At 42.1% G+C, this 14370-nt stretch overlaps 1 protein-coding gene across 1 annotated transcript in view; it reads right to left on the bottom strand.

The window, feature by feature from the left end:
- Positions 1-14370, bottom strand: part of KCTD1 (potassium channel tetramerization domain containing 1) — a 65212-nt gene that overhangs the window by 33962 nt on the left and 16880 nt on the right. The window lies entirely within an intron of this gene.

The raw sequence follows: 14370 nt of genomic DNA, 5'->3' as shown, positions 1-14370 counted from the left end.
GTTTTGAGACAACCCCACTTTCGACTGAAGGAAAGCTCCATATGGGGCGGAATCTTATAGGGATGCCCTGAGAACTAAAAGCCCTTGCAAATGACTAAGTTTTACATTTAAAAGGTAAGCAAAGCAGCGAGAAGTCAGATACACTTCATCACAAAACTCTCTTTGTTCTTTCAACACTGTCTTTCAGCTGCACAAAGTAATGGATTCCTTGTAAACATCTGCTCAGAGCCAGGCAGCAATCCTCACCAAAGCGGAGCACAGCCACGAGAGAGAGTTACAGGGTTCGGACAAGCAAAGTCTGCTGCCGCCAAAAACACAATTTCTCCATTTTTCATGGCTGTTAAAAGACTCAAACCATAAAGGCAACATGAGCCAGGTAAATGTCTGACTGAAATGATTTACAGGCCAACGTTGCACAATAAATCCAAGTAATATGTAACAAAAGGCATCTATAAACCACAAGGTACTTAACTAATTTTCTTTCATATACAAAAGCAAGCTTAGGTCAAATACTGATAAAAATGAATGGGATGAAGGAAAACATCTATCTAGTTTAGATGTTGGGGTGGCAGGGAAGGGTTGGGTTTTTTCTGTTTCTTTATAAGCAGAAGTTAATATAAATCTGCAGAAATACCTGGCTTAATCACTACAATTGCTTGAGGAGGTGCCTGCAGCGCAATGAAGACAAGTCCAGACAAAATAAGGTACACACGCTATGCAAAACTAATGTCTGCTCCAAATGCTATGTGGTACAACCACCACCCAAGATGCTACTGATCTGCAGTACGGTATTTAGTAAAATAATGAAGAAAAAATTAAAAACAACAACTGGAAAGGTGAAAATAAGAAGGCAAGGACTGATATATACTGGGAGGGAGGTGGTGGAGGAGAGCATGCGTTGGACAATTAGCAGAAGGAAAGCAGTGGGTCTGAGGAACACACTTCCATGCTTAAAAGCAGGCAAATGGTTTGGAAAAAAAAAAAGATAAAATCATCAACGAAACCTGAGACTAAAATGAAAACAAATTCTGTAACTTGTATGACACAGACACCACCATCTCCCTTAGCAGGATCCTCTCTGGCAGAAAAAGCACAGCTCTCTTGCAATTTAGCACACTGCAGCACCACCGAGTCTGTAATAGTTTTTCAATTGGACACATTCTCCTGTATACCCTGCCTGGGGCTGCTCGGGAGAAAATGAACAGATTTGCAGGGTTAATATTGTAGTTAGGCTGGGACCTCATTCAGCAGAGCTGCGATAGCGCTGGCTGCATGAAACGGTAGAAGAATGTGTAGTATAAACATCACTGCCAGGATAGGAGAGGTTGGACAACTGTGGGCATTTTACAAGGCAAAAATCCCCACAAAACATAAGAAAAAGGAACTAGTTTCCAAATCCAAGCCATAACCAGGGTGCCATTTACACAGTTAACCTACTAAAACTCCCAAGAAATAAAAATGCTTTATAATAAAACCTTTTCCTATCTTATTTCACCCTCCTCCTTTTCAACACTTCCTCTCCAAGTTACCTACATTTATTGTGGCTCACAAAACAATGTCCATCTTCTCAATGTTTAGATATTAAGCACAATAATGCTAATCTTGCTCCAGCCCTAGCTCACAAAGCACATTTCTCTGGATGAAACCAGTTCACTACCATTTTGTAAACCCCTTTGAAATTAGGCAATGGTATTTCTACTGCAGTTGTCCCCAAGAAATTAAAACAGAAATGAGATTCAGAGAACCAGGTACTTAAAAAAACCAAGCTTCTTTTAGGTGGCACACCTCTATAGCACAGTCACAGCTCAGAAGGTTACCATCCAATGGGTACAGCATCTAAGAGATCAGAGTCATATCATTGCATTAGTTAAATCAGTGGTTTACTTCAGCTATGGGAAGGATAAGACAGGGGCAATCAGATTCTCTGAAGAAACACATGGCTTGAGCTGGATTATTGCAAACATGGAAGCGAACAAGCTTTGGTAAAAAGTAGTTAAAATGAGGCACTGCTGGTAAATTTAGTGTCTACCACCTAATGTGATTGCAAATATAATTCCTTAGAAAGGATTACTGGAGGAGAGAAGGGAGCCATAGAAACTAAACTCAATGGGATCCATCAAGCTATCTAGAGCAGCTGACAAGAAGAAGAATCAAAAAGCACTTCAGAAGCCTGCCTTCATCTCAGGCAGGTGACACATGCACCCAGGAATGGGTTCAGAGCTCAGCCACGGCAGTTCCCACAGGGGAGACCACAGAGGTTGCTGTCTGCCTCAGGAACTGCATCAGCTTCGTTCATGAGTGGGACACAGAGCATGGCTAGCACCTGCACAGGCCAGATGGGCAGCAACTTTTCTGACCTGTCAACAGCCTGTTTGCCACTTGGTAGCTTTTCTTCTCAAACATTTTAATATTTATCTTACAAAAAATATTAAATAAGAGCAGGAAATCCATGGTTTTACAACAGTTCCTGCGAACCAAAATACTTTGAATATCCTGTAAAACATGTATCATTATTACTATTCAAAGACGATGCTCTCCCCAATAACTTTTCATAAAAATTAGTTGCCATGTCCACTCAGAATGAATGTATTATTGAAATTATGTACCCAAAGGTGCCAAAATCCATGTGCTAGTCAGGTTAAAGTCATTTAGGTTGTCTAAAACTTCAGTTTTGGTCCAGAGCACAAAACCACTGCTCTGTTAGAACAGTCTGGGGCTCCTCCACTTTCTCACTGATACCTGAAGGAGTCTTTCCACAACAAGCAGTTCATAGGTGCAGGTCTTCCAAGTACATCTGAAACTGCTTCACATTTTATGCTCTAGGCAAACCCTCCTGTAGACTCAACAGAAGTGAAAGCAGCCCTGCCTGAACTACTCCTCCTGCGATTTACAAAAATCCTTATGATTTAGAAGTCTTTCTACCAGAAGGAAATGAGAATCATGGAGAAGAGCTTTCAGACCTCTTCTCCTTACTGCTTTTTTCTTCTATACCATCTTCTCCCCAATTCCATTCAAGAACATTGTTAAAGAATAAGCCTTTCTACCTGGATTGAAAAAAACACAGTAGCTGCAGGGCTGAGATGTGCGCTTATGCATCTGGTCTACCAAACAATAAGATAGAAACCATGTCAATTTTTTGGTAGCAAGTGGAAGAAATATGAGATGTCTGATGAACCTGAGTCATTACAATGTGCTAAGTGCACAAAAATCAAAGGAACAGGAGGCTTACTCCTCCCCTCAAAATATTAGCTCTGGTGTCAGAAGTGTTATTTACACTGTGTAAAGTCATCCCGGTTCCCTTCTTAAGACAGAAACCTTGGCAAAACCCATGTCACTACAAGACAACCCCAGCTCACATATAGAAGGGCCGACATTCAAGTACAAACCATCTGCTTGACTCAGTGGACTGTGGGGATCATTTTAGGTTGCAGGTCAAGACACTGTTGGCTGGAGTTATTACAGCCAATACCTTCCCTGTCAGCCAGCCCAGGTCAAGCAGGAGTGTGTGTGTATATGTATATGCTACTCAATAATAGTTACTAGATAGTCCCTGTCACAGCCCAAGCAATTATTACTGCTGAGAAACTCAAATTTACATATTTCAAACTCTCTTGGATTTTTGGGGGAGGAGGTGAGAACAAGCTTGTCTTATCTATTCTAGACATTAGAAACAATAATCATGCAGTAGTTTATCCTAAAGCATCAAGTCAGTCTGTACTCATTATCCTTTTTTCACAATAGAAAGTCATGACAAGGATGTTTCTCCTCACAAAAGCTTAGGGCCCAGGAACACCTGGAAACAGCAGTTAGCGTATTCACATCAGCCACCTCCAGCAGAGGAGTCACCTCTGAACACATACATCCCACTGTATGGGGAATGAATCCAAACAGCAAACAAACTTCAGAAGTTGTCAACAAATCCCTTTCCCTTCAGTATGAAGCATGAATCAGTTAAGTGTCATGGACAGCTATGTGCCCAGACTCTGAAATAAAGAGCAGGCTGATGCTTTGGGTTACCTGTGGGATGGGAGAAAGCCCAGCTTACCCTCATCCAAACCGGGAACAGATTTGGCTCCTGCACAAGTGTCCCCATTTTGAAGATGCCTTTTTTCAAAACAAACATTTCATTAAAGATTAAAAAAATAATCATGATCATGTCTCACCACAATGCTTAAACAAGTACCCCCTGCTTTTTTCAGTTCAGCAAAAACACTTGCCACAACAAAGAGGCTGGAGAAAGAATTTATTCAACATAAACAATATCAGTACAGTACAAACAACACCTCTGGAAGGTGTAGCAAGCAGGCAGAGATACAGAGCTACATGTCCAGGAAGCCCAGGTGCTTGTCCTGCTGGAGGGAGTAAGTCCCACCCCGGACACCTTTATGGGCTGGTGATGCCCTCACACCAAATTCTCTGGCTATGGCCCTGGCACGTGGCATCCACAGATGACACCAGGTTGTGCTGGCTCCTCAGATAGAGCCCTGCAAGGTGGTCAGAGACGACCACGTGCACAACACAGAGCACACAAACTGCATTTTGGTCTCAAGGTGTGCATGCCAACATGGTGCTTTCTCTTCACCTTCGTTTTGAAGAACCCAGAAGCACAAAGAAGTTGCCCAGATCTTTCTCAGTAAGTCTTTACACGTGAACACATCCATGTCTTTTCTTCTGCTTCTTCACCCTTACACCAATGGCTCGTAACTCCCTGAGGACATGGCTGGGTTTTACTGCTGCCACTGGGTCTGCAAAACAAAGAAATAGCCCATTGTTTTCCCCAGCGAAATATGGCAATTGCACTGTCATGTTTTGCCTTTCATCAACATAATCCAACTGCCCTTTCTCTCACAGCTGCAAGTTTTAGGATCACTGACTCTGAACACTAGGAATTATGTTTATAAGGCAAAACTCCAGAACAACTGTGTTTGAGTGTCACATGAGAAAGTGGCCCAAAACACAATCAGTTACAATTCAGTGCCACAGCAAGCCGAGATACCAGGTCTCCTGAGACTCAACAGCAGTAATGGAATTATTATTTTAAATCTCTGTAGGAAAAGTCTCACTTTAAATCCTGAGTATCTGTCAACGTATGACAGAAAGTCAAATTATCCTATGCCAGACATTAAAATACAATGGAGAGCTTGAGAAGTAGGAAGGTTTTCTGGATACGCTGAGGCATCCAAGTGCAGCAGACCTACTACTGTGCCAAGCAGCTGCTTGCTGCTCCCCCCGCAAGTGCCGTGCTTGCAGCACTCAGTGTTATTTGCAGAAATACATGCAGCAATGCATTTTGGAAAGATGCACATCACAAGGATGCCTGAGAATGGGGACAGAGATACCTAGAGGTGTCTATCATAGCCAGGGTGTAAGGCATAGGCCATCACGAAACAAAACCTTGGGTGAAATCCTTTCCTGGAGATGCCAGGAACAGTGCTAGGCTGTCCTCTGTATCCTGCAATACTCCAAATGCAGATCAAGCCTACAAAGGTGATAAATGCAGCTCTTGTCACACCAGAGTGGCTACAACAGTAGTGACTAGAGCACTTACCTGATGGGATAATTTTAACTGGTACATTCTCCTTGTCCCAGAGGCACTGGCCCCAGGGTGGAGTGCCGATCTGGCCCCTCAAGATGGGGGTCCCTTGCTGCACATCCCAAACACTGGCTGCTCACAGCCTTCTCCTCCTTGAGATGCTGGCATGTGGCTGGCACTGCTGAGCATGGATACCCACTAAGTGCTGCAAGCGCTGGAGAGATTGTGGTTGCATTTCCTTGGTAAAATGAGCCTTGCTGGGATTTCAGAGCTGATCAGGACCTAGAATAAATGACACAGGTGCAGAGAACCAAATGCAAGACAAGGGGCTGAAGGAAGTGAGGTATTTCTGTTGGATGGAGAAAGCTGCCTACCCAAAGACACAGGACAGTTAAAAATCACCCCTGGACAAGAGCTTGGAGACACTTTGATAATTCCAGTACCCAGCAGACAAGTCTACAGCACACAACTAATTTCAGCAGAAGAGCTCTAACCACACTTTCATAAGAAACTGGTCACTGAGACCTTAAGAAAAACCTCTAACTGGAGAAACAGAATTCACGGATAAGGGTAGGAGTCAAAAGAGAACTTGTGCTTATACCAGTACACCAGTAAAAGTGAGTCCAAAAACCTGGAAAAGGTCAAGTTTACAGAGACAGGATGTATCTTCTCAAGTGCTTATAAACTTCTCTGAAGATCTCCCTCAGCCTCGAAACTGCAGACAAAAGTTTAATACCTCTCTCATGATATTTTATAAATTTATGCTTTTTATGGAAGATTAACACAGCCTCTTGCTTGTTTGGATAAGCAGTGCTGAGGCCAGCCCAGATGTTTTAATTTATTACATTCGGGCCCTGCAAGTAAAGGTCTGTTCTTCTGCACTGCCTACCTATTTCTTGCTGTGCACACCTTCTATGCTCAGGTTAAGCAAGTGGTAAACCAGGCCAAAGCAGAACTTGACTTAAGCCCATAATACAAGCAGGATCTTTGAAATATATTCAACCCATTTACTATTAAAAAAAAAATTTAAAAAATCCACCTATAACTTGGGGATCCAGCCCAGATTCAATGCTCCCAAACAAACACACTTCCATTGGCCACTTTGGCCTTCATAATGGAAGTAGATGACTTCTACAGCATTCAGATGCACCGATTTGATTCTCGCTCAGTGGAAGTGGCCATTCAATTTACAGGCAAAACCGGACTTGAAAGCTGCTCTCAATTAGCGCACAGCACACCACTGCCCACCTGACACTGTATAATCACAGGGTGTTAACCCCAGGATGCAGAAGGCAAAAACATACTCTAACCATGCTGGAGGATGCAGTGTTTAGATGCAGGAGGACATTGGATCAAAGGTCAACAGACCAGCTGTGATGCTTCCAATGGTGTCGTATGATAGGAGCAGACTGGACAGCCAGCACTTCAGGCCACTGACTCCACCAAACGTTTGTCTGTTCTGCACCAGCTTCTACTCAAGCCAGCAATAAAATGGACTTAGGTGTGACCAAACAAAAGTGCAACTCCCCAGCCTTTGCTAAATGGATATGCCCACTTCAAAATATTTCATGAGGTATACAGCGAAATGCTTCAGCAACCTTCACTCAGCCTTCTTTATCCTCACACGCAAAAGGAGATCCTGTCAGATACTGCAGAAACAAGCCAGTAAATGCCAAGAGATTCCTTGGTCTGAGCAGCGAAAGGCTACAGTCATTGTGGACACTTTTAGGGGGAAAAAAAAAAAAGGAAACACTATTAAAAAGATGAGCAGTCCCTGGGAAAGGCTGCCAGGTCTGAAGAGCCTTTAGCAGACTAGCAACCCTGCCCACAACACTACAGCTGATACAAAAGCCTTTGCTTCTGCTGCCCTGAGGACAGTTTCATTTACTTTCCTTTAAACTTGGAAAATAGGTTACTTTTATACTCATACCCCTATCAAACCTCAGGTAGCAGAGACAATGTGAATTTACTTGTACTTGATAGGAAAGCAAGCACACCAAGGGAGTTTCACCTTTTGGGAAAGGACAGAGATGAGACTAGTTCCCCTCTATGCAAGGCTTCATTCACTCCAGCAAGCAGCATCACTCCAAATACCTTGGACCACTTCATCCCTGCTGCAAGGTGCCAGCTACTTTGCTGATAAAATACCTACATACTCTGGGGTTCCATTCAGAGTCCATACCTCCTCCCAGGAACATGAAGCTGCTCGGGCAGCTCTCCTCAGTCCCTCTGAATAGGCCAGCACAGAGCAGTCAACAGCTCACGCTCCATCCGTGAGGGATGGATAATCTCCCCGCTCACCTCCTGCTCCAGTGAAGCCAGGAGTTCAACAGTCACCTCCATTCTATGCATGTCCATGGGGTTCAGACCAGGAACAGACATGGGAAGGAGCAGAGGAACTCCAAACACTAGAATCCATCTTCCAGCTGTTCCCAGGTAGACTACTTGTAGGCTGAGATATATTAATAATGTAATTTTTAGTCAGACTTTTCACTCAAGTGCTGTTGCCTTTTATCCACTTCAAGCAAGCACTCTACACGTATTTTGTAAGAAAATTTTACATAAGAAAAGGACAAGAAAAAAACCCCAAACACTCCCTCTTGCATTTTGAAGGAAAGGAGTTCTGTTTGTCAGAATCATTCTGGTATATTTGAATGCAAAGTTAAACAAATCCTTACAAATGGTGTCAAGATGTGAGTGGGAAAGAAACCAACTGGTTACATTCTTCTTGGACTGAGTTTGTAATTTGTCCAGTAATCTTCTGGTGAGAAACAGCACTAAAAAACAACCATTGCTAAAATCTGTCTGTTTTGTTTGTGAGGTAAGATCCTATCAGTAGTACATGAATAAAGATTAACCTCTTGAATTGCAGCAGTATACTGAGATTTTAAAGACCCATAAAAATGCAGACTTCAGTGGGATAACTAGAAGATTGTCATGAACTGTCAGAATTTGAGAAATGGGTTTTTCTTCTTTAGATTTTTTCACAAACTGAACAAAAATAAGCCTGCACTGCCTTATTTGAAGTAAGTTTACGCTCCAGTTTGAATAGCACCTGCCCTTGGGTATGTTCCAGAAGAACATCTACCTTTCCACAAAGGGAGGCTAACACCCATTGTAAAACTTCCAGAGGCACATTAGATGTCTGTTCTCCCCGCAGCAATTTCACCCTTAGAAGTAGAAGGAACGCTGCCAGTTACAGCCTGTGCTGAGGAAACATGAGTTATAATTTTACCCTGGGAAAATTGCTGAACTGGGAGCTTCTGGTGTGGCATAGGTCTTGCCTTCGCAATCCAATGGTTCTTTTGATTCAGAGAGGCTTTGAAAGGGTGGTGATGAAAAACATAGCCTCTCCCTTTGAATCAGCCAGCCGCCTGCTCTCCTTTGCACTTTTAAATTTGGTTTATTAATTTGCCTAGGAGGAGAAAGAAATAATACTGACCCATCTTGAGAAGATATGTCCAAAAACGTATCAACAGAACATCAGCTACTTCAGACTGAACATGCAAACAACAAAAACCCCACCTTGGGACTATCTGAAGAATTTTGTCTCTGGAGTCACCTTACCAGGCTTAAGAAAAACACAAGAAAGCCTCTATTAGCTCTTCTGGCCACATGAAGAGGAATAAAGGAAAGGAACAAAATAGAAGGATCTGATAAAACCATGTCTTTGAAATACTGTAACATCCAAGAGCTCTAAGCACTCTCCAGATGTTTCTTGCAGCAACCAGTAATAAAATATTTTCAGATGGAATCCCAATTCTGAAGACATTGCATCCACTTGCTAATTATGAGACTAGACAATAAAATAGCTTCATCTATAACCTAACTGCAGAAAAAAAAAGACACAAAAGTGCTTTAAAGCCATACATTCACAATTATATAATTTATGATGAAGATGCAAACAGAACCACAATTTTGACAGTTACAGCTCAGTTTGGTAGAGAATTAGAAATAGGGTGTAAAATTGTAACTTTAAATTATACATCCCTCACTCCAGTATTGATGAAACACTACGGGCAAAAAGAACTGACCTTTAGGAGCCCTGTGTCACTGCTCAGTTTTCCTCCTCTCACCCACCTCCTCTCAAACAAGTCTCTGAAGTTGAAAGTAGCAAAGGAACACCCCTGTTTCTCAAAAATTATAATCTATCAAAACCCCACTAGAGGGACAGAGACTGCCAAGAGGGAGGACAGTACAGCAAAAGGGTAAAAGTTGAACTTACTGAGATGACAGGCCTTTTGGAAGTCCTTGTTAAGATGGACTGCAATACGGAGCGTTTACTCGGCTCTACCACGATCCCATTGCATTTCCAGGGCTAGCTGGGACTTTTTCCTCTCCTCTTGTAACTCCCATTAAAATTATCAGCCTACAGATTTCATAACAAGCAGGAGAATGAAAAAACCCAAACACTATCATGAGAGAAATCGTATTATCATTACCTATTTCAAAATGCCTGTGGGTTACTTAATACCTCAGGACAGGCAGCACAACACCACACAGGTGCTCACTGTATGGGGACAGGAAACAGCCTCCTGCTAAAAATACACACATGAAGCAGCACACAGCAACGGGGGCCTCTCCCCAGAGCTCTGGAAATGGGCTATCAGTGTGGTGCATCGGTGACCCAGATATCTCCCTACCCCTATCCCACACTAAAAATTGCTCATCTTTGGATTTTAAATTCATTAGGAGGAGCAGGTATGTTTTTGGGTGGTTCGTAGAAAGGGGCTGAAGTCCTGAATTAAGCTAATACAGGTGCGGCTAAATTCAAAAGACTCCTTCAATGTTGTAGCGCATGAAGGTTTTAACTTCATTTTACCTCTTTCGTGGCGTTTGAAGTTTTCTTAAATGCTAGGAAAGTATTTAGGATGAAGGGAACAGTAAGCGTATAACTATGGGGGTCAAGCGGCAATTTTTTTCGTTAGTGTGACAGGCAGGATTCAAGGAAAGGAGAACACAGAAGTCTGCTCTGGCAGGCAGAACAAGTGCTTGGCAAGACAAAAACCATATGGCATATGAACAAAGCGTATTTTAGATTTGGTTCATTTGATTCCACTATATGTAAAAGACACTCTAAGATCCAAGGCTAAGAAATATACTTTGATTATTATTGTTTTCAGACCTGTAGGGATTTCTCCAAGTAGTCATTGTGGCTCGTATGATAAAAACATCCATTTGGCAGCTAATTTTAGCATTTTTTGCCCACAAGGGTGATTAACCCTGAATCTATATAATAATGTGCTATAAGCTAACAGAAGCCATCATTGCCCCTGCCAACCTCATGAAGCAGCAATCCACTATCTAGTTGTAGACAGAACAATCTCTGCTAACTGGCTAAGCAAACTCTTAATTTTATGTTAAAAGACTTTTATTTGGTCTGACACCAAAACAGACCATTAAATCTGTATTATATACAATATGTACTTCTTTGGACAGCACATCCTGCCTCTAATTCTGCATTTATACTTCTCTGGTAATTACTAAAATGCAAAGCATCAGTGCCTGGGCAACAAAAGCACCTGAAAATGTTTAAAGAAACCTAAGCCTATCAATCAACAAGAAATGCCTATCTCACTTTCTCTAGCTATTGGCTTTTATTGCCTCCGATGTACAACACATTTCAATAAAACTGAAAAAAAAAAGGACACATTAGCATAAACTGATAGTAGATATAGTGGTGTCATGGCAGAGAGAAAAATCACATCCTTAGATGACTCCAAGGAACAGCTCAAAAATAAAACGGCAAACAGCAGCTTCACCAAGAAAATGAAAGACAAAATACAGTTATGTTATTTTCAAAACATATAGAAGCTAAGTGAGACAACCCAGGACATAGACTGTCACTTGCCACAGCTGGACCAACCACCATGGGTTGGTCCAGCTGTGTACTTAGGTATGAAAAAAGTGTGTCTTCTGTCAGGCTAGTAACGGGACTCTTGGAGAAGCCAGTCCTTGACAGAAGGCTCAGCTCAGCTAATTTAGCTGCTAATAAGACAGTTAAGTTTATATGAAACTATCCTCATGCAAAATAATACTTAACAAGTCTTTTGTTGGCTTTCTGGGGAAGCCGTCACTTAACCAAAGCTAGAGAAAAACTCAAAGAATATCTTGAGTGGTAATAACCATGCTGCTAAGGGGAAACCTCTAAAGGCCCAAACTGACATTTTTGAGCTTCGGCTGGCTTCTGCGACACAGAAATAACAGCCTTAAAGAAGGATCAACACTACAAGATTGGGGGAGAAAGAGCAGAAAAACAATCATTACAAGAGCAGTTTGAGTATAAAAAGCTATCAACTATGATGAAATAAATTTTTTAAACTCTATGCAATACCCCCACCACATTCCGATAGAGACCTGAAAAGTAGAAGAAACCGTCACAAGAGGAAGAGTTGACAGGTGAAGGAGCAAATAAAGGGAAAATTGTGCACAATGGCACATCCACAGTCTTTAAAAGACCAATTTCCAGATAAAGTTTGGGAGACAACAACTGCAAAGAACTTTGGCTGGAACCAGGTAAGTTTGAGGGGAACATCAGGAAGGCCTTAAAGCTTGTCTTCATGCCTATCTCCTGCCCAGGAACAGTGCAAGAAACCATTAGTTCCCTCCTTGGTGTGGAAGCAGAGGAAGACAGAGAGACTGAAGCACTGGCCTTCCTGCAACGGGCATGGAAAGGAGGCAACAGAGACACAAAGCACATGCTGGGAGCGGAAAACCAAAGCATCTCCCACTGGAAAAACAAAGCCCTGCAAGAAAAAGCAGACAGAAGAAGGAGGAGGCATTTAATTGGTAAGAGTGGAGAAAAGAGTGGTGGGAAAAAAACCCCAAACCAAATCCTCCCAAAATGCCAAACATTTAAGTTGACAGGTCTTCCCTCTGGAACAAATATTTGAGAAGTTTGTTTTCAGGAGCAAAACAATTGCAATGTCAGAAATAAAAGAGCATTTGAAACAAACAGAAAAAGTTTCAAGGGTCTGTGGTGGTCATCTAGTAGAGTGTAACAGAAATTAACTTCAGCAACAATTCCTAAATTAGACATTGTCTCAGGTATCTTCCATCCCAGGACAGACACACTTGACTGAGTGCCTGATTCCTGGTGAACATCAACCTAGAGTTGAAGAACTGAAGGCGAATAGCTTGGATAGAGGTTTTTCTGTGGGGAGAGGGGGTGGAAGGATGCATCACAAGATTGTTTTCTTTTTCAGCAGAAACACTAAACCTCATGATTCCCATCTGTGCTGCCTTGCACAACAAACAGAACTTCAATCCAGAAAGCAACAATGGGCAAGGGTATGTGTGCGCCTTATTTCTCATATTTGACAAGCAGTGTGGAATGAGGTGTGGCAAGTGGAATTCTTAACTCCAGTCCTGGCCAGGAAAAATGGCTCAATGCCAACCGTGCCATGAAGGTCTTGTCATCTAAACTTCAGGTAAGGTCCTGAGGAGCCCAACACTTTCTCATATTGAGCTGTGCCACAGATATAGAAAAAAAAATCATATTAAAGTCACGGGGTCTGATAGCCACAGGAGTCTCGCCTACCACACACTTGCTTCAACAAAACCTCTTAACCCATCTTGCAGTGACAGGCTTTACAAAGTGTAAGTAGCTTCACCAAGAATAATATACTCCTGCCAACAGCAACTTGACTTGACCAGAAGCAAGTCTGGAAGCTTCTAGGATGCTGACGCTGTGGCAACTGGTAGAAAACATCTATTAATAAGGATGGAGGTTCACCTAGTGAGGGCACAATGAAGCAGTCCATGAGATTCATCTGGGAGTAAGAAACCCAGGAGAAGTCTGAATGCATGGCTGAGCTTAAGCAGTAGCAGTTACATTAGAAATGGTTCTAAACACAAAAATGGAACTGAAGACAACCAGATAAACTCTAATGCTCACATGCAAATTAGAATCAATGATGACAATTGATCTTTATAAAGGGTCTAACGATACAATGCCAACTAATTCTTCCCCTCTAAAGCCTGGCACCATTTAGTACATTCAACTAAAAAAAAACCCGAGTGCATTTTTTTCTTCCTCCTCTTCTTCTGGCTCTCTTGCCATGCTGACGCTTGTTTGCATTACATCTATTTTGAGCTAAATTAAAGAGGAGAACCAGAGTTTTGATTCAGTAGTAGCAATAAATGGGGTTAGCCTGGCATTGATCTGTGTAAAGGGGCCAAAGCTAGGACTGCCAGAAGCAAAACATGGTCAGTGAACTCTACAGCACCAGGAGTGACCCTGCAGCTGAATTCCTAGCCCTGATTACAACAGAAAGAGACTTGCTTTCCTGAACAAAGAGTATTTCAGGCAGCAGATTAGCAAGAGAAAGTCTACTTGCAATGGCAGACAGAGGAAACTGACCAAAAATAAGAACAACACACTTTGGAGGATTTAAAAAAGCTTCTGAACAGTGCAAAACAAATGCCTGCCTTGCTGTATGTTTCTTGTGTATCATCATCAGGTCCAAATTCAAGAAGAAACAGTATTTTTCACCTCAGTTAAACAGCTTCATATTAGTAAAGCGTGCAGCAGGGAAGACGAGCCAAAACCACGTTGATAGCATGCTGAAAAAGTTCCCTTGCAGACTAAGAACATTTCTCTTGCAGCTCTACAGAAAGGGCAATCACATTTAGTCTAAGAGGAAAGGCCCCTTTTATAAATCATGCTTTAAATTCAGCCAGCAAATTTGTACAGAAGAATTTCATAGTCCTTAAGAAACACGGATCAAATTTGCTTGCTCTCTGGGTGTTTGTGCTGTTGTGCAATGCAAAACAGTGAGTGCACAGCAGTAAATCTACCCTCATGACTATCAAGTTTAATCACAGTGTATCTACAA

Source organism: Acanthisitta chloris, unplaced genomic scaffold (assembly GCF_000695815.1).
Source record: "Acanthisitta chloris isolate BGI_N310 unplaced genomic scaffold, ASM69581v1 scaffold3452, whole genome shotgun sequence".
NCBI classification, from domain to species: domain Eukaryota; kingdom Metazoa; phylum Chordata; class Aves; order Passeriformes; family Acanthisittidae; genus Acanthisitta; species Acanthisitta chloris.
Note: the sequence above shows the minus strand (reverse complement) of the source record. Positions and strands in the feature narration are given on the sequence as shown.